We start from the raw sequence: 20,007 nt of genomic DNA on the forward strand, positions 1-20,007 counted from the left end.
AAGACCTTGACTTTTGATTTCTTCTGCCCCTCTGGGTTGAGCAGTGGCTGCTCTGTTCTTCCCTTTGTGTCAAACTGGGTGCAGAAGGATTCAAAGTGAAAGTCACACACACGCACACATGAAAATGATCCCTTTGATTTTATTATGGCTTATAGTTTAACCACTCAACTGCCTTGGAAGACTGACTGCACATCTAGAAGGTTGGATGGAGATCTGGTTATCCACCTTTGTTCTACCTTGGCCTTCAGTGTGCTCACTGCTCTAGGTTGCCACTACCTTACCCCATGCTAGCATGGATATATGTCACATGAATTAGAATAAAACCTATTGGATAAAGAACTGGCTGGATGGCCGCACACAAAGAGTTGTGGTCAATGGCTCAATGTCCGGCTGGAGACCAGTAACGAGTGGTGTCCCTCAGGGACCGGTGTTGGGACCGGTCTTCTTTAACATCTTCGTCGCTGACATGGACAGTGGGATTGAGTGCGCCCTCAGCAAGTTTGCCAATGACACCAAGCTGTGTGGTTCGGTTGATCCGCTGGAGGGAAGGAATGCCATCCAGAGGGACCTTGACACGCTTGTGAGGTGGGCTGATGCCAACCTCATGAAGTTTAACCATGCCAAGTGCAAGGTCCTACACCTGGGTGGGAGCAATCCCAGGCACAGCTACAGGCTGGGCAGAGAAGAGATTCAGAGCAGCCCTGTGGAGAAGGACTTGGGGATGCTGCTTGATGAGAAAATGAACATGAGCCGGCCTCAGTGTGCGCTTGCAGCCCAGAAAGCAACCGTATCCTGGGCTGCATCAAAAGGAGCGTGACCAGCAGGTCGAAAGGAGGTGATCCTGCCCCTTTATTGTGCTCTCGTGAGACCTCACTTGGAGTATTGTGTGCAGTTCTGGTGTCCTCAACATAAAAAGGACATGGATCTGTTGGAACAAGTCCAGAGGAGGGCCATGAGAATGATCAGGGGACTGGAGCACCTCCCATATGAAGATAGGCTGAGAAAGTTGGGGCTGTTCAGCCTGGAGAAGAGAAGGCTGCGTGGAGACCTCATAGCAGCCTTCCAGTATCTGAAGGGGGCCTATAAGGATGCTGGGGAGGCACTCTTCATTAGGAACTGTAGTGACAGGACAAGGGGTAATGGGTTAAAACTTAAACAGGGGAAGTTTAGATTGGATATAAGGAGGAAATTCTTTCCTGTTAGGGTAGTGAGGCACTGGAATAGGTTGTCCAGGGAGGTTGTGAATGCTTCATCCCTGGCAGTGTTCAAGGCCAGGTTGGATGAGGCCTTGGGTAATATGGTTTAGAGCAAGGTGTCCCTGCCCATGGCAGGGGGGTTGGAACTTGATGATTTTAAGGTCCTTTCCAACCCTAACTACTCTATGATTCCATGATTCTATTCATACAAACAAGCACTTCCTGCCTTTCCTTTCAGCCTCACATGTATCATCAGTCTCTGCTTATTATAGTGCCCAGTGCCCGGTCACAAGTGACCACTTCCCCTTTCTGTCTTTATACTGCTGAGTATTGCACAAACAGAAAACCAGTCCCTACCCAAACTGAATAAACTGGTCACAGGGAGGGAAACCACACTGTTTGAGCAAGTGGTACAAATGCTTGCTAACGGGCTCAGCAGAGCTGGCTGATGAAGAGCAGGCAAATGGACCTGTAATACCTCAAAGTTTAGGTTGGAGGAGAAGGCCAGATGCAGTGAGTGGCTTGGCAGTGTGAGTTAGTGGTACAACTCCTCCAACACATAGGTGACAGTCCTCTGCTTGGTCAGCTGGGGAGCTAGGGCCATCTCTAAGGCAGAGCCTGGAGAATGAGGTGTGGGACACATGGGCAGGTTAGACAGGAGCAGCCACCTCCTGCACAGTCCCACAGCCCTTAACAGGAGGAACAAAAGCAAAACTGCATCAATTCTGTTTAAGTGGCAAGAAAACAGCTGTGCAATGTTATCCTGGGATGCTGCTGTAGCTCTCTATCATCTCCACCTCCATGTTTTCCAGATTATCTCCCCAAAACCAGACATGCACCCTCTGAACAGTCTCCTATACTGTCTCTAACTGTGCATGTCTGTGCCCATCTCTGCCATTTTCCTCATTTTCCCTTGTGCCCATAAGTCTTCTCAGCTGAGGGACTGGTGGTGACTCAATCACAGTAGCACTAAAGCAAGGATAAAAGGTTCAAGCATGGAAGAGGCAGTCACACTTAGAGAGGGGAAGATGGCTGTACAGGTGTAACAGCCTGAAATAGCTTCCCTGGATTAGTTGGTATTGCAAAGCATGCTCCTTCTCTTCCAATATCTGGACAAGTGCAATAAGAATATTTGCAAAACCAGTAGTGAGACTGGTGAAGAATACAAATACACACATGTATAAATACTTGCCTAGACAGATAGGACACAAGACTCTTCTATTGCAGCTCTCCTCCATCATCTAGGCATCGCTTCATATATCCCTAAGCTGCTGCCACCTCGTTTGCTCTGCTGCTGCAGATGATGAGGCTTTCTGCTTGGTCTGAGATGCAGACACTTGTGGCAATATCCTGGGTTGTCTGGGGGTGCTGTGTATATATACATAAGCTCTTTTAATATCCTGTGTAGATGATGCCCTTGCTACTGACCCCCAATCTAAATATTTCTGCAGATTACCCATGAATATGATTTGGCAGTGGTTTTTAGGTTAGTTAGCAAAGTTAGGTTTCCTTTTGGTTGCTATGATCTTTAAGGTCTTTTCCAACTTAAATAATTCTATGAGTCTATGTATGAATATGAATTTGTATGCAATAATATCTTACTTTTTGTTGGTTTTTTGCCTTATGATTAATGCACAATGGTTTCACTATTCAGAGTTTTCTGGCTCTTAAAAAACACGGGGTTTTCCTCTTAAACCAGGCTCTTAGCCTGCATCTTACGTTTCTCTCTTAGTAAACTCTGAGCACAGATCAGTCCATATAGCTTCTGGTTCTAGACATGAATTTCATAAGCCAAAGGTGCAGTTCCTAAACGGAATATATATACTGCCTTATCATCACAGTTATCTACCATTCATATTTACTAACATCTTGATATCGGCCATGGTGAAAAGCTATCATGCCAAAACATGTCCAGACCTGTGGAAGTGACAACTGCTGTCCCAGAGAGCTTGAATACTCAACTGAAAAAGAACTGAGGGAATAGAGGGATGCTACCAGAATGAAATTACAAAGCCAGATGCATAGTCTGCGATGCTAAGTGAACAGACATCACACAAAGTCAGGGCCCTGTGTGCCGCATGACCTTCCAGCTGCAGTATGAAGCTGATTCCCCATTATTGAACATGCAGTGGCATAAAACAGACCATGAATTGAGAGTCTGTGCAGTGACATTTTCAAACATGCACTGACTTTTAGGGAAAGTCCACAATTAATATTAAAGGAGCTGCTGAATTTCACAGGGTTGGTAGGTAGGACCTGACTTTATGTGCAGTGACCTTTTAAAACCACTTTCGCCACTGCATGATTCCTCTGGTTCTTCAGCCTTACTCAAGTCTGGGACTTCAAGAGAATGAAGTCTCTTCTGTTGCTAAGAGATGGAGACCTGGATTCCCTCACATGGAGAAAGACTTCTGACTAAATCTACTGTGCATGGAAGAGTGCTCAGAAATTATAAGCATTTGAATAAAATCCGGAGGCTTAAATGAAAAGAGTCGAGGGTTTCAGTTCTGAGTGTTATAGCACCTTGATGCCTTACAGTACAATTGGATTAAGTCCAAATCTGCAAGGCTGTGCTGAAAGATAAAACACAAAGGCTACTTATTACCTAAGTCCCACTTAAGCCTTCGAAACAGACACTGAGTACAGCTGTAGTGCTGTACTTGCCTCCTGCATGGGGTACCTTCTGTACAGTCATTTCATTTCAGGGTATGTTTGAGCTTTATCTTAGTTATCCCCAGGGAAATCACAGGATAAACTATTTTGGATTAGACATCAGAAAAGCAGTTGTAGTTTTGTTTTTACTCTCCATCTTTTGTTTTTCTTCTCATTAGCAGGCACTACCAAGTAGGCTTCCAGCATCTAATCCTTCCTAAGAGCTCACTCTAAGAATGAAATGAAGCCAGAGGTAAAAGATGATTCATAAGCTTTCGTGTTTATCGTTGTCTGGAAAGCAAAGTGTTCAAACCAAATCCGCCTAAGACAAAATAGCCCAAGCTGCTGCTGTGATGACCTACTTAGAATAACAAGTGAATGCTCCAGGACTGGGTGATTGAGGTGTATGTGTAAGTCCCTTTTCCTATGGGAAAGGATGTTCCAAGGTCTTTTCAACCTTGAGATCATGACCTTCTCTAAACAGAGATGTGACCAGATCACAAAGTAGTACCATGGCTTTCATTTTCTTACCAACACACTACAAGAACACTGAAGATACAGCATCCCAGGGTTTATTATGTGCCAGGGGTCCAGAGAATTTACAGCCTGTTGTTAGGTTATTCCAAAGCTGAAACTTTGCTGCTGCAGTAACAAGGACAACACATGACAAAGAAAGTGGTCTAATGCACAGATATGGACTTCTGATGTGATCAATCAGTTCTTCCTCCCCCTCATCTGTACTTTCACAGAGCGACTCCTTGAAAGAGCTACAAGAGCTGGTTTCAGATGAACTCAGGTATTTCCGCACTGTACAGGCAGCAGAAGCACCGGCATCCCCAAAACCAACCCGAGTGAGGCAACATCCTCTGTATTCACACCTACCCAAAGCAAGAGTCTTCACTGTGTGCTGCCCTGAACCACCACTACCACACTGTACATGAGCTCTTCCGGTCCCTCCCTCACCGCCTGCTCATCTCTCCACACTTGATGGCTTAGGCAGGGTACTGGCGGTCACCTACAGCACTGATCTATCCTTCATTTCCTTCTCTTTTCCTCTGGTCTCCTAACACAGCATTGGAGGTTTTCTGCTTCTGTCTATCCTGCCAGACCCCTTGACCACAGCAGACACGAGGATGACACAAAGCAGAAAGTTATGTTTCTAAAGGGTTGATGGAGTGGCCTTGAGTCATTTGTAGGAAAGTAGCAATGAATGGTGAGCACACAGCCATGAAATACCTGGGGATCTGCCTTTTACTTCTTCTTACCTCACTGGAATCCTATTTCTACTCCTGATAGAAGTGCTGCAGACACTTGGGTACTTAAGTGGGTTATAACTCACTGACTGTGGCCAGTGACAGAGAGACAGGATCATAGAGTCCACAGGAGGCCACAGAGATGCTGTGAGGGCTGGAGCAGCTCTGCTCTGGAGCCAGGCTGAGAGAGCTGGGCTGGGGCAGCCTGGAGAAGAGAAGGCTCCTGAAGGGGAGACCTTAGAGCAGCTCCAGTGCCTAAACAGGCTGCAGGAAACCTGGAGAGGGGCTTGGGACAAGGGCCTGTAGGGACAGGCCAAGGGGAATGGCTTGAACCTGCCCGAGGGGAGACTGAGCTGAGCTCTTAGGCAGAAGCTCTTCCCTGTGAGGGTGCTGAGGCGCTGGCACAGGGTGCCCAGAGAAGCTGTGGCTGCCCCATCCCTGGCAGTGCTCAAGGCCAGGCAGGACACAGGGGCTTGGAGCAAGCTGCTCTAGTGGAAGGGGTCCCTGCCTGTGGCAGGGGTTGGAACTGGATGAGCTTTAAGGTTCTTCCAACCCAAACCAGTGGGATTCTGTGACTGCTTTGCTTACCTTCAGGCACCTTCCTAATGTTGCAATTGCTCAGGACATTGTTCCAAGTACCTCTTCCTGATCCTATATGAGATCTTTGTTGCATCTACCTCTTAGGACCACCTCTCCTGCTGCCAGAGCTGGCCTGAGCACACTTGGTTTTCAGAGGGAAGCTGACCTGTTTAACACTATCTAATCTTATTCTCTTCCATGCTGCTGAAAATTGAGTTCATCATGTCTCTTGCAGGGTGTCCCAAAGTTGAGGTTATTGGTGGAAAGAGCATCTTTCCATCCTCCAATGAACAGAGGAAATTGGAAATTCACCATTTTGAGGATTTTGTGGCAGTAATAAAAACGTACAATGGTTCCCTTCACCAGCGCCTCATTTTTTTCCATTAGCCAGCACTGGTGGTAAATACACTCACATCATACATTTTCATAGCACTGAGAAGAAAAAGTTTCAATTTTTCACCTTAACCACCAAAAGCAAGCAAGCCAGCATACCCACTCCTCACCCAAAATATTCACCACAAGGAGGTCAGGTCTGAAACGTTACCATCAGCAGCCTTGGGTCGCCCCAGCTTACGTTAACCCTGCAGCGGAGAAGACAGATTTCTGGGAAATGAAGGAACACGCACACCACAAGACCCAACTGAATAAGTCATTAGCAAAATTTCACTGGAAAACAACTATTTCTGCTGGAGTCCTTGTTTCTTGTGTATGGGCCAATTCAAAATAATTAACAGAATTGTGAGAAACACGGAGAGAATTCAGAGAAATAAGGCAAAGACCTTCACAGGTCATCTTTGGCTGACACCTGATCATGGAGAGATTACAAACGAGAGGTGGAAAGTACAGAAGGGGCTGGGTTTCTGCTGGCTGCTACACCTAGGAAGTGATACTGGTGCAGAAAAGTGGAGTGTAAGGATGGCAGCTCAGCGAGGAGACGCTTAGCATCCCCATGTTGGGTTAGGAGGGAGGCAAAGTCAGGGGTTAACAGGCTTTGCCCACTGCACGTTTTGAGCTGCGTCTCACTGATGACCTCTACCAAAATCTTTCTTAGAAAAAGCACTACTGAGATTGTGAAGACCACTACTGTCTGCATATGTCTTTGGGGAAAGAGTCTGCTTCGTGCTTACATCTCCACCCGCGGTTGTGTGGGCATCTACCAGATACCCACAGCTCCTGGAGTCTTCCCCATGACAAATCAGCTCATTCTTTGGCCAAGTCTTCACCTTTCGGAGCTGCTTCTGTCATTAATTCATCAACGAATTGTGCTGAATACCAGTGCAAGCTACAAAGATAAACGTGGACACACTTGAAATCCTGTTCATCTCTTAACCACCATGACCTCCATGGGCAAACACTTGTACTAATCCCAACTGAATTTAAACAGAAGTTCTTTTAACTGGGAAGACAGTAAATACAGAGGATGCATAAATAGATTACAAAATGAGCCCAATGTCATTTGGTTGTCCGAAAAGGTTGTGGAGTCTTCATCCTTGGAGGCATTCAAAAGTTGTCTGGAAGTGGTCCTGGGCAACCAGCTCTACATGGCACTGCCTGAGCAAGGAGGTTGAACAAGATGACCTCCTGAGGTGCATTCCATCCTCAACCTTATTGTGACTCTGTGATTTCAAAGATGACTACTGTTGAGTTTGCTTCAGATTTCCTGTGCAACACATTAATGTTACCAAAGGAGCCAGGAATGGCAAAATATGTGTGTCAGCAGCCCTGGGACCCCCCAGATCAGGCAATTTGTCTCCAAGGGTGGTCAACGGGTAATGTCCTGGCATAGGAAAAGGCCAAGCTTGGAGATGACCTTCATAGAATCAGAGTCAACTGCGTTGGAAAAGACCTGTAAGATCATGAAGTCCATCATCAAGTTTCAATGACCTCCTTTCATAGAGATGCTGTCCATGCAGAAGATCGTGAAAGGGTATTTATTGATTTCACACAAGCAATAGAGGACTATACTCCAGGACAGGAGCTTCTAATCACAAATTACTTCATACTTCTCTATCAGTCTCAAAGCAGCACACCTCTCATGCGGTGTCAACCAGAGTGTGTGGCAACGCACCATGAACCTTTTGGCTATGGAGCTGGCTGGGGAAGATTTCACCTACTCACACCTCTCTTCACCACTCCTATGTTAACTCAGCACTTCATGTGGCTATGCTCTGTGAAAATGATGCCTGTTGAAGGCAAAGAGCAACCCCCTTTCTTATTCTTCCTTTCAGCTTGCTTTGCTTGTGTTTTCTTAAACCCAGTCAGGTTTGCTGCTCTGGCTGAGAGCATGGCGAGACAATTGATTGAGTCAGCAGAGTGAGGAAGCCATGACCCAGGGTAGGAAGGTAGGGCACAGACAGGAGGGAGGCAGAATGTGGGAACCAGCAAGTGAGGGCAGGCAACAGCTTTGCCTCCCTCAACCTCTGCCTTAAAATGCACTTTATGCATCTTCTTAAATGGATTATTTTAAATATTGTTTGGACTTGACAATCTTAAAGGTCTTTTCCAACCTAGTTTGTTCTATGAATGCTACCAGCTCATGACTGCTGATAAACCATAGCATAGAGCCCCAAATGACTTTGAACCTTTATAAAATCACAGCTTAGCAAACTTTATGGACTGGGAACACATCTTGCATATCTTCTTTGGTTGGTCTTTGATATGAGACTAACAACTCATGGAGGGTACTGCAACACCACCAGTGACAAGACCAACACCCCAGTCAATTTGTTTCTTTTGATAGCTTGAGAGGGACAATGCACATCTCCAGCCAAAGAGTTCCAAAGAAGTAAAATCAGGCTTGACCCTCTAGAAAGATTCTCCCATAATTACTCAGCCTTGTCTGGTAGAAGCCTGGGAGATATGCACCGTCACACGGTATTTTGGAAGTGGTTTGATTTGCTCACTGCATTTCCTGTCGTCTTCTGCAGAAGCTGGAGGGCTCCCAAGATGGAAATGTGTAACAGACCTCACTTGGGAATGGGTGGTTTGGGGAGCATTGAACCCACCACATACTAGAAAGGATGAAGTGACCTCTCTAGTCCTTTCCAAGCTCTTTCTTTATGATGGAAACTGAAATGTAAACCTGGTGTTAACATGCAGTGCACACTTTCAGCAGAAATGAAAACCTTTAGGGGGAGAAAGAAAACAAAAAAGCCTAATTTTCATGTTATTTAAACATTGGAAATGTTTAACTTGCTGCACCTTCTTCTTTATTTTTCAAGCGTATTGACTCATTAACTGAGTTTCAATTTATTTAAAGCACAGAGGAACATTTTACCTTCTTCCACAGCAGTTATTGCATGTGCTCCCTTGTTATTTTTTCCCCACACCTTTTTTCAATGAACAATAACTTGCAAGTAATCATCCTTCAAACCCAAACCAGTGATCAAATATTCTGAGATTGGAACTCCCCAGAATGGCCCATTGCCCAAATGCTCAAGCAGTTTGATTTCTTCTTTCTTACTGAAAATGTGGGTGGTTTGCAAACACAGGAAAGAAAACACTATGGCTTGTGGTGATATTTTCCACCAGAAAGATGCAGCTTTAAGGGCTTTTGGTTTCCAAATACCTACACCCACAGGAGTGGCCTTGCCTGTTGCAGAAGGCGATGACTGATTAGTTCTACAAGTTAAATGACAATAGTAATATACAGTGCTTGGAGCATGTTTCAGTGGAAGCACTGTGTCAACTGGGTAATGAATATGGAAGATACCTCCCAGACTACAGGGCTGTTAAACAGGCAAAAAACTGCTGTGAAAAAGAAGGGGAAAATCTGTTCTCCATGTCTTTGGTGGATAGGATTGAGTTGAAGATGTCCCTGCTCATTGACGGGGGTTGGATTAGTTGACCTTTAAAGAACTTTTCCAACCCAAACCATTCTGATTCCATATCTAGACATGGGCTTAAATCACAGCAAGGAAGGTTTAGGATACACGTTAAGGGAGTAGAGCTTTGAGACGGAATGTACGATGGAGGTACAAGAGGGACAGGTTGGGTGAATGCCCCTTCAGAAAGGTCTTGTATTGCTTGTTCCTTGAGGCAGCCACTGTCCTGACAAGGATTTTTCCTGGTCTGAGACCTTGTTGTTGCACAGCCAAACGTTTTGCTAGGAGATAACTCAGGCCAAAACCTTTTTCTGCCCCTATGCTGAGCTAAGTGGCCTGATGTGCTGTTTTATGTGATACACAGAAGTAATCCTGAGCCTAAATCTTTATTTGCAAAAACTCCTGTAGGCAAAGTGATCCCCATGTAACCAGCTGCTGTGTCATGTTGTCCCCCAGGTGGGATCTGGTATATATGGGGGGCAATATCAAGGAGATCAGCGAATGGGGGAGAGAGCTTGGGGCTGCATCACAGTTGGATATTCCACTACGATGCCTGAAGCTTGCACTTCACTAGTATAAGTGCAGGTAGACACAACAGTCCTCCAAACATCACATTCTTGTACTAATTGTAGCAACAGCATCAGGAACCAGAGGAGATGAAAACTTAAGCTTGGGACGGGAATACATGGGGTTTGAATTATCTACAGCTCACTGTTACCTGGGGGGAAAGAACCTCTTCTGAATGCTTGTGGTATCAACACATCTCTTGCCCCTCAATCATAACGGACTCTGATGCAGACAGGAAGGATGCATAAATTAATTAATGATGTGTGAGCAATTAAAATGCAAAATCAACTGCCTCTTTTTCTCTCCTGCTGTTAACAGGAATAGGTATTATACTCAACTCAAATTGAAAACAGAAGAGAACCACTCTTTGAAAGCAATTCATTTCCCCTGGTTTCCAAAATCCCAGAAGCATTTCTCTTTGCCTTGCCTCCCCTTTCTTTAATGCATGTTTCACATTGTAAGGAACAGCAGCATGGGCAAAATTATCACAATGGTATTCAAAAAACCATCTCAGGTGTTCAAAGTGACCACTTACAAGGTCCTAAACCACCTGATTTGGATGAGTTCAAACAAAACAACTTTTACAGGTCCATCAGGTGGTTATGTTTTGCACCTCTAATGTTGCATTGACCTTGTAGAGATTTGATTTGGAATTCTTCTTCATTAGAGCCTGAAGACCCACAGAAGGTACCTGAACATGATCTCAGATCTTCTATGGTTTTATCAGGGGTGCAAGGGACATCTGCAGATTTCCTTGCTATAGCTGTAGTTGTATTTGTTTGACTTAGCAGCAGCGAAGCCTACTGGTCTCACAGGTCTGATGTGTTCCTGCAGGACAGGAGGATTTCACACTGTCTCTCCAAAATCATTTGGTTACCACATTTGTGGGGTTTCCTTTCCTTCTGATAGCTCCCCTCCTAGGTTCCCAGGCCAGTTTCCTCCTCCAGATTCACCTGTCCACAACTCCCAGCAACACATCTAATCTTACAGCACAAGAGGAAGCCACAGGATCAGTGGAGCTGAGAAGGTCTCCCAGGGGATGTCCTGAGCAAAACCCACCTCAAGCCCTGAAAAGGATGCCCTGAACAGGTATTGCCCATCCCTCTTTCACACAACAGCCTCATCCGAGGCTGGGCCTGCCTGGAAGAGAGAAGTTTCAAACACCCAAGTCCAAGAATGTAGCGAGATGGGACAGATGAACAAGGAAAGACTTCCCTACTGACTTCCCCTCTGCATACCCCAGCAAACCTCCCCTGCCAGCCACAGCACGGCTCTGCAGCCTGAAAGCATCGAGTTTGTCCTCTTTATCTCATTCTCCTCGGTAAGCATTTGTTTGCCGAGGTATTCCCTGCCTGCACAAGCGGTTACACGTGCGCAGCCCCAAAGCAGAGTCCCTCGCAGGACAGGGCACGATGCTCACCCCCAGCTAGCACCCAGGACTGTGGGATGGGACATTCTGGGGGCAAACAAAGGGAGGGAGCGCAGCGGGGTGGCGCCGAGGAGGAGGAAACGGAGGAGGAAGAGGCGGCCAGGGGAGTCCCGGCGGTGGCTTTGCGCCGAGCCGAGCAGTGCGAGCTGGGCTGAAGGGGGCTCAAGCCGCGTTGAGCCGAGCCAAGCCGAGCTGAATGAGGCTGAGCTGAACTAGGCTGTGCAGAGCTGAGTTGAGCTGAACTGAACCCGGCTGCGTCGAGCCGAGCTGAGCTGAAACGAACCAGGCTGAGCCGAGCCAAGCGCAGCCGAGCCGGGCTGAATTAGGCTGTGCCGAGCTGATCTGAACTGAGCCTGGCTGCGCCGCGGTAAGCCAAGCTGAGCCGGACCGGGCTGACTCGAGCCAAGCGAAGGTACTGGCCGCGGAGCGCTGCGGAGGGGGAGCGCGGGGGGGGGTTTGCTCGGACCGGGCGATGTGCTGGGATCAGCGGGTACCAGCGCCAGAGGGAAAGGCTGGGGCACCCCTTGGTGCTGCTGGCATTTCATTGTACGCGGGGCGCTGTCTGGACGCTGCTTCAGCTGCCGGTTCTGGGTCTGTTACCGGGTGTCGAAGCTGCCAGCTTTGATATTTAGCCGAAGAGTTCTTTCTTATTTTCCCCCTTTTTTTTTCCCTTTCGCCTTAAATAATTGTTTAAATGACTTTCACGCTCTACACCTTCTGTCTTTGGCCAGTGTTTGTGGTTTCATGATCACTTTTTCCTGCCTTTATCAAAGTGTTGTTTTCTCCCATGTCCCTTCATGCAACACAGAGGGGAAAATGAGAAAGAAACGACGAAAACCGTCTACAACCAAAGTGTTATTCAACAAACAGGGGAAAATCTAGAGGGCAAAATAGCTTCCCCCACCAGGTTCTGTGATGTTTTGTAGGAGTTTTTTGATTTTAGCACTTTAAACAGCCAGAGGGAAGTCTGGTTTTAGAGGTGATGCTGTATCTCAGTAGCTGGGTATATCATTGTCAAATCGAGTTCGTAATATGGTACAAACCAGTGCTGTGATAAGTTTGAAAGCAGATCTGAATGGTAAAGAGACAGGAGCTGCCTCCATCCCCCCTCCTCTGCGTAGTGCTGTGAGCTGCATTTACTTTTGAAGGAGAGTACACCCAGTCTGGCTGCTGGGTCTTGGGACCTGGGTTATGTTCCCTGCATGCACACTGAATGCTAATGAAGAACTCTTGGGTGCAATCAGATCCTTTTTAATTGTAACTACAACGCAGCTAACTTAGCTGTGCTCTCCCATCTCCAGCAGTGTGATACTTTGCAGGGATGGAAAGCGTTTTACAGGCTGTTTCTTAATTTCCACCCATGAAACAACAGTAGCAAAGAAAATAACTACAGCAGCTGAAAGACACTAGGTTGAGTTGTGCTAATAGCAGACTATTTAGTAGGGTTATGAGGGCAGGAAGAGATAGTTTCACTGAACTTGCTATTAAAAAAAAAAGAGAACTATTTGTGGTGAACAGGGCAATGTTCTGACTTTTGCGCTTGTGATAGACAAACCCTTGAGGCCCTGGACCTGTGTTTTTTTATAGTTCTCTCCTTTTTTCATCCTTCTTTTTAATTGAAGAAAGGACTCCACATCCCAATTGAGGCCACCAGGTATTTATGAGTTATTCTTGGGGAATGTGCTTCAGAAGTTGACTCAAGGGACCAACAAGGAGAGCCAGCTCCCAGGAGGTTCCTGTCCCATCTGGTTGTGATGGAGCAGGGCTGCATTCACTGGAGATATGAGATGGCCTCATAAGACAACTGCTGTCCTGCAGCTCACAGGCCCACTGACCTGCATGTGGCTAAATGCCTGATCAGAGTTGATCTGGATCCCAGTGTGGGCTCTGCCTTTACCTCTTTATTGTTATCCAGACTTTGACATCCATTCATGTGGAACCCCTCATTTTCCTCACATGATTCTTTGGCCAGTCCCTATGAGGACACATGATGAGTGTAGCAAGTAATCTTGACTTGAAAGACTCCCAGCTTTGAGATGATGCCACTGTTGCCCTCACATAGGCAATCACTCACTACTTAGACTTTCCCCTCACTTCTACATGTCCTTTGGGATGTGTTTCAAAGCCCTATCAAAGGTTCAGATCCCCCTTCTGTATCTCCATCTTATATCTCAACAGTCCCCTGTGCCCAGGGTGGCTTTGTCATCGCTCTGCTACACTAGGTAGAACTTTTCAGGTTCACAGGGGAGCTATGAGCAGAGGGTTATTACACTGAGGGTGGAACTAAGTTTTTTCCCCTATCTCAAGTGTGTTTCCTTTCAAATAAAGCAACTCAGTTGACTCTCAGAGCTTCTCATTAATGCAGCGTGTGGATGCATCACATCAGAGGTGAGGGTCTCAAAGAAAAAGCTTACAGGGAGAGATGAAGGACTGGCAGGAAGGAGAGCCCCATACCTTCCCAGCATGGGAAGTTTTTGTTGTTCCTCCTTGGTGTTTTTCCCAGGATATTGTCTATATATCATAGAATCATAGAAAAGTTAGGGTTGGAAAGGACCTTAAGATCATCCAGTTCCAACTCCCCTGCCATGGGCAGGGACACCTCGCACTAAACCATGGCACCCAAGGCTCCGTCCAACCTGGCCTTGAACACCTCCAGGGATGGAGCATTCACAACTTCCTTGGGCAACCCATTCCAGTGCCTCACCACCCTTACAGTAAAGAACTTCTTATATCCTTCCACTTTGTTCTGAAGAATATAATTTCTGATAGCAACTTTTTGGTTCCTTCTCTTCTTGTAAGGGTTTAATTGCAAAGAGCTCTGCAGCAGCCTAGGAAGGAGGTAAAGTACTGACCACCTTTTAGGGCTTTGTTAGGAGGACTGCTGTACAGGAATACTCTTGGCTTTTTACACATATGTTTGTGGATGTAAGTTGAAACACTTGGCTGCAAGTTGTGCTGTTGTTTTTTGCCAAAGCCAGGATTTGTGTAAGCAGAGTGCTGTTCTTTGCCCAAACTTTGGGAAAGTTACTCTCAAAATAGAAGTCACATTAGTATGAACATCCAAAACTTCTGTGCATGAAATCATCTATAGGACAAGCCAGAGCCTTGATCCTGTAGTCACAGGTACTTACAGCTTGCACACATGGTTATTCACGTGCTGTCTGCCTGTTCTCACATAGAAACGTTCACCAGGAGAAGGCAGTGTGTGTTAGCCTGCACGCTAACACCTAGCCTCCAAATGACTGTTTGTTTCCGTTCCACGGTGGTGTTCTCTGCCTGCCTGCACTTGCATCCTAACCAGAGCATCTGACTCCTGGTTGCAGGAAGGAAAGCACTAGCAAAGGTAATGTAAGCTGCAAAACCCCCCTCTGTAGGCAATTGTGAAGTGCTTTTTGTATTGTTGCTTGTTTGTGTTTGGTGTTTATTGAGCCTGTTGGAGATTTTTCATTTGCCACCACCATCCAGGTCACATCCAGCAGCAGGGATAATGTTTATTAACTTTAATGATGTGTGTGGAATGAACCCAGATTGCTCTTCAAATGATGCACAGCTTGGTTTCACAACGAATAACTCGTCTGTTTTGTATCATACCTTGTAGCTGTGCTTTTGCTTTAGAGCAGCTCGCTGGGGCAGAATTGTGCTGTCCCATTATAGGGTATTTTTAGTTCTATTTGCAAGAATCAGAGTCTCAGAATGGTTTGGGTTGGAAAGGACCTCAATAACTTCCAGTTCCAACCCCCTGCCATGGCCAGGGGTACCTCACACTAGATCACATTGCACAAAGCTCTGTCCAACCTGGCCTTGAACCCTGGCCGGGGTGGAGCATTTGCCACTTCTCTGGGCAACCCATTCCAGTGGGTCAGCACCCTCACAGAAAGAACTTATTCCTTATATCTAACCTGAACCTTCCCCGTTTCAGTTTGAACCCATCACCCCTTGTCGTATCTCTACAGTCCCTGATGAAGAGTTCCACTCCAGCATCCTTGTAAGCCCCCTTCAGATACCGGAAGCTGCTCTGAAGTCTCCGTGAAGCTTCTCATCTCCTTTCCTGTGTCTGCTGAATGGAACAAGTGTACAGCTGTATAGGATGTAGCCAGGGCAGGATGAAAAGGAAATGGTGCAGCTTTCACATAACCGTCCCTTGTCTTTCTCACCACAGTGCCATGTGTGTGGTGCGGATGTCGGGCTCAGTTATCTCTCAAGTGAATTTCTTGATGGTTATCTGAGCTCGAAAGAGCCCTGAGATTTACGTGTGATAAGCTCTACATAGCACTTTTCTGTGTCTTTTTTGTGAATGGTCATTTCCACATCGCATTTGACCTCTTGTGGGCTGGATTACTTCTCAGTTATTATGTCTTTGCCCTCTATTATTATTGCCTCTAGTTATTATGTCTCTTATGCCTCAATTATTATGTCTTTTAATTTGCTTGGCATTCTTTCAAAGGAAGCATATCTCCTTTTCCTTATCACTGTCAAGTACAAATGTCCCACTTATCTCCAGGCGATACAACAATATACAGCATATGTATAGGAAATAACAGCCCTAAAGACAAAGACATTTCTAGTTAATAAACGAGTGAGAACAGGGATGTTATGAATGCTGTGACCATCTGTGTATTGTTGTCAGTTGGATTCTATTGGTCCTGTGACTTCTGTTACATCTACTGAACTTGCTGTTTCAGCAGGGAAGTGAAAGTGAAATGCTGAGACCATTACAGGGAATCCTGACCTTGCCAGGTCAATGAGGAGAGAATGGGGTGGATTCAGCTTTGTGCTGTGTCCTCTGCAATGCTTTTTCTGCATGGCCAAGTGGTTTAACCTATAGGTGTTTGACTGACACTTTGTCACTAAGCTGTCAGTCTGTCAGTTTGGACCTAGCTATTAAAGTAGGGGTTAGACCTCCATGCTTTGCATAAAGATTGTGGAGAAAGTAACTCTGAAGTGCCTGGGAGGTGCTTGCAGACAAAGAGAGGCATCTCAGCCAGCAGAACAGTGTGAAAAACCTCACGATCTCCCCAAACCAGGCCCTGAGCTTCACTGAGCAGTGTTACTGTGTGTAGTCTTAAAACAAAACAGCAGGAAAGATCATTCTGACTCAATCTGTCACCCAAGGCAGGGCTTTCTCAACATTCCATCAGATGATGACGTCACTTCTCCAGGAGCAGAAGAGACCCTTTATGGAGAAGCTGTATCTTTTATGTGTGTGTTTGCATCTCATCAGTAATGTTTGGTGAATACCTGAGTTTAGAGAAAGAAAAAATCGCTGTATCTCATCCCCACTGTTCATGAATTAGAAAAACAAAAAAAGCAATTATAGGAAGTGTCCTTTTTTTTCCCAAAAGAAATATGTATTAGTTCATGAAGCCACATTGAAATCCTCTCCTAGAACAGGCAAGGCACCAATGGTGATGCATAATTTGGACAGTTTTCATTCAGGGTTGCAAAACTATGAACAGTTGAAGAATTTGATGTGACATCGAAGAGAGGTGCCTATGGGAGATGGTTGGAACATCTTCCATGCCATGTAAACATGGCAGTAAAAACCTTTCTATACTTAGCACCTTATAATTACTCACAAACATGACAGTAGGAGGACTCTGTCCATGATTACAACTGCCCTGACCGGGAGCTGAGGATGAGTGCATGAATGCATAATAAAGTTGATCCTGAAGAGTTTACAATGTACATAACTGAGTTATAGTAAAGGTAGCAAAAGCATGGTACATATGCAAGTAGAAACGGTGAAAGAAGGAGACAGAAGGAAGGAGGAAGTCCTGCAACCTTGTGTATTGCAGGATCACAGCTCTTCATGGGTGCATTGACAAGCTCTGAGGTAAGACGTTAGAAGATCAGAGCCTAAGCTGGAAACTTCAGGGTTACAAATTCAGTTGGTTTTAAAGGTCAAGAGAAATAAAGGTGTTTTCCTTTCTAAAACACAGAAAATGTTCAGGGGGTTTTAGTTCTTTAATGGAAATATTTTTGTCCACAAGAAAACCATTTTCATTTGAATGGTATTATTGTGTCAGGGGAAATTAGAGATGGTATGCACTTTTCCATTCATTTGATTTCCTGGAGCTGCCAGGATGCACCATGGCCTCTTTACATGGTGCAGAAAGGTGTTGGCTCCGTCCCCAGTGTCCCTGGCAATAATATCCATGGAAGATGTGGCCCTTTGGATAAACCTGTTTGACAGAAAGAATGAGGATATGGGGGAACCTTTTGTATAGTTTCCGTGAGACATTATGATACATTGAATGAATCAAACCACTTCAGACGTTGCACCTCGGTTTCCTAGAGCAAAACCTGTAACATTTTCATCAGAAAATGTTTTCTTTTTGAGTTGAAAAGGTGGTTTTATATCAAATATGTTGGACAGAATTGTCTACAGCAACAAAAACCACTTTCTTACCACCTGCTGCCCAATAGAGGGCTTTGTCATTTGGAAAGGCAGGAAAATGATGCTTGAAATTGGTCTGAAAAGGTTATTCCAGGCACTGATGATAGCATGGGAGAAGATGTGAGTGTGCCTCATCACAACAGCAATCTGGGGCAGGAAAGGCCCTGTGTGGACAGACAGCCTGAGAAGGCAGCACTGGTTACAGTGAAGTGGGTGTAAGACAGATAGGTATATGGTGAGAGGTGGATGTGGGGCTGGGAGAGCTAGTACATTCCTCTGTTGCAAAAGAGTGAAGATTTAAACTAGAGATTCACTTCTGTTTAGGTCTTTTCCTCTCTGGACCATCTCTGGGGCTATGCAAGGGATTGGGACTTGCTGCCCACTCTTTTCTGCTGTGCAGGATGCACAGCTCCACCTGATAGCTTTTGTGAGCTACTGAGTGTGCTCCTGAGAGCATGTGTATCCCATTTGGCTGGCTATGCTAATAAAAGGGCCGGGTACTGTGCTGAAGTCAGCAAGACCATTTAAGTGTCAGCGCTGTCCCAGGTCAGGTTGTGTCCTGTTTGAGCATTGCTCTGGCATGGAAAATGAGTAATAGCGTATGATAGGAACTGTTCCTGTAGACAGCATGGACGAGGGTCTTTCAAGGAAGGGAGATATACCTAAGGGATGGGTGTGCTTTTGCTCTTGGGACCAGAGGATGTATCTTGGTCCACTCAGTGTGGGACATGTGTGCACACACACTGCTGATCCCAACAGTACTGGCTTCATTTCACAAGACCAAATTGCCTAGTTTGGGTTTAGTGGGACCCTTCTCTTGCACTTAGGAAGGGATGTAGCCAGAAAGGGGCAATGAAACTAATGAATTCTCCTAGCAATATAACAAATTTGGGATGTCAGCAGAGAAATGGCTCTTCCTGGTCCTAGTATGGATCTGCTCCTCACTCCTATGTCTGGACTAAGTACTGTGGACTAAATCACAGCCCGAAAAAGTCATTGATGAGGGCATAGACTCATCTGGACTCCTCTGTTGCTTACCTTGATAAGTACGAGGCATTATAAAGATCCAGGAACAGTACAGCAACTTACAACCCAAACAATAGCTCTAAGTCAAACCCAGATTCTTCTTCTGTTGTCATGCTTGGATATCTCCTTGCAAGCAGCCACCCCCAACAGGCCAGGAAGTGCAGTTCCTCCCTCATATGTCACTGCACCACATGTTTGCTGGAAAAGCAAATAAACCCAACAGATAGAAAGGCTGTAGCACCATTATGCATACACATATTTACCGGGAGTGTTGAATTAATGTGGCTCATCTTGGGGACACAGGGATCAAGGGTGAAAGAGAATGTATTCTCAAAGCAGGCTGGCTGAAGGGCTTTGCCTGACTCGTTGTTTTGTGAAGTTCTTCTGGGTTTTTGTGGAAGAAGAATCCATCTAACAAATGGACTACAACAGTAAGGTTTTTCTCAGAGTATAGATATGTAGTCTATCCCTATCTGTCCTCATTGATCCGGTTCTGGATCCAATTCTGTCCTTGGGACCAAACATGCAGTAGTGATAACCTCACTGAGAGCTAAATGTCTCTGTCTGAGAGGCCAAATATAACCTGTAATTAAATAAACTGCCCAGGTATGTGGCCTTTATTTTTTATTTAAAAAGAGAGACATGCAAGGGGCAGCAGGATATCTGCAAACACATACATCAGGCTGGAGTAACTTTCCTGAACCATGGAATCACAGAATGGTTTGGGTTGGAAAGGACCTTAAGATCATCCAGTTCCAACCCCCTGCCATGGGCAGGGATGTCTTGTTGCCCAAGGCTCTGTCCACCCTGGCCTTGAACACTGCCAGGTATGGGGCAGCCACAGCTTCTCTGGGCACCCTGTGCCAGCGCCTCAGCACCCTCACAGGGAAGAGCTTCTTCCTTATATGCAGGCTTTTTGGAGTTTTGCCTTGGCACAAGGGATGTTCTAATTAGGCTTGCACTTCTAATGACACTGTGATTTTGTAATAGCAGATAATAATCTTTAGGGATGCTCAGGAACACCACAGCCAGCAACAGGATGGCTGTCCCATTAATGAAGAAGCCATCTAGCACCATAAATCCC

This window comes from Neopsephotus bourkii, unplaced genomic scaffold, assembly GCF_033783945.1.
Source record: "Neopsephotus bourkii isolate Nb327-2 ecotype Australia unplaced genomic scaffold, CSIRO-AGI_Nbou_v1 NB_1434, whole genome shotgun sequence".
In the NCBI taxonomy this organism is placed as follows: Eukaryota; Metazoa; Chordata; class Aves; order Psittaciformes; family Psittacidae; genus Neopsephotus; species Neopsephotus bourkii.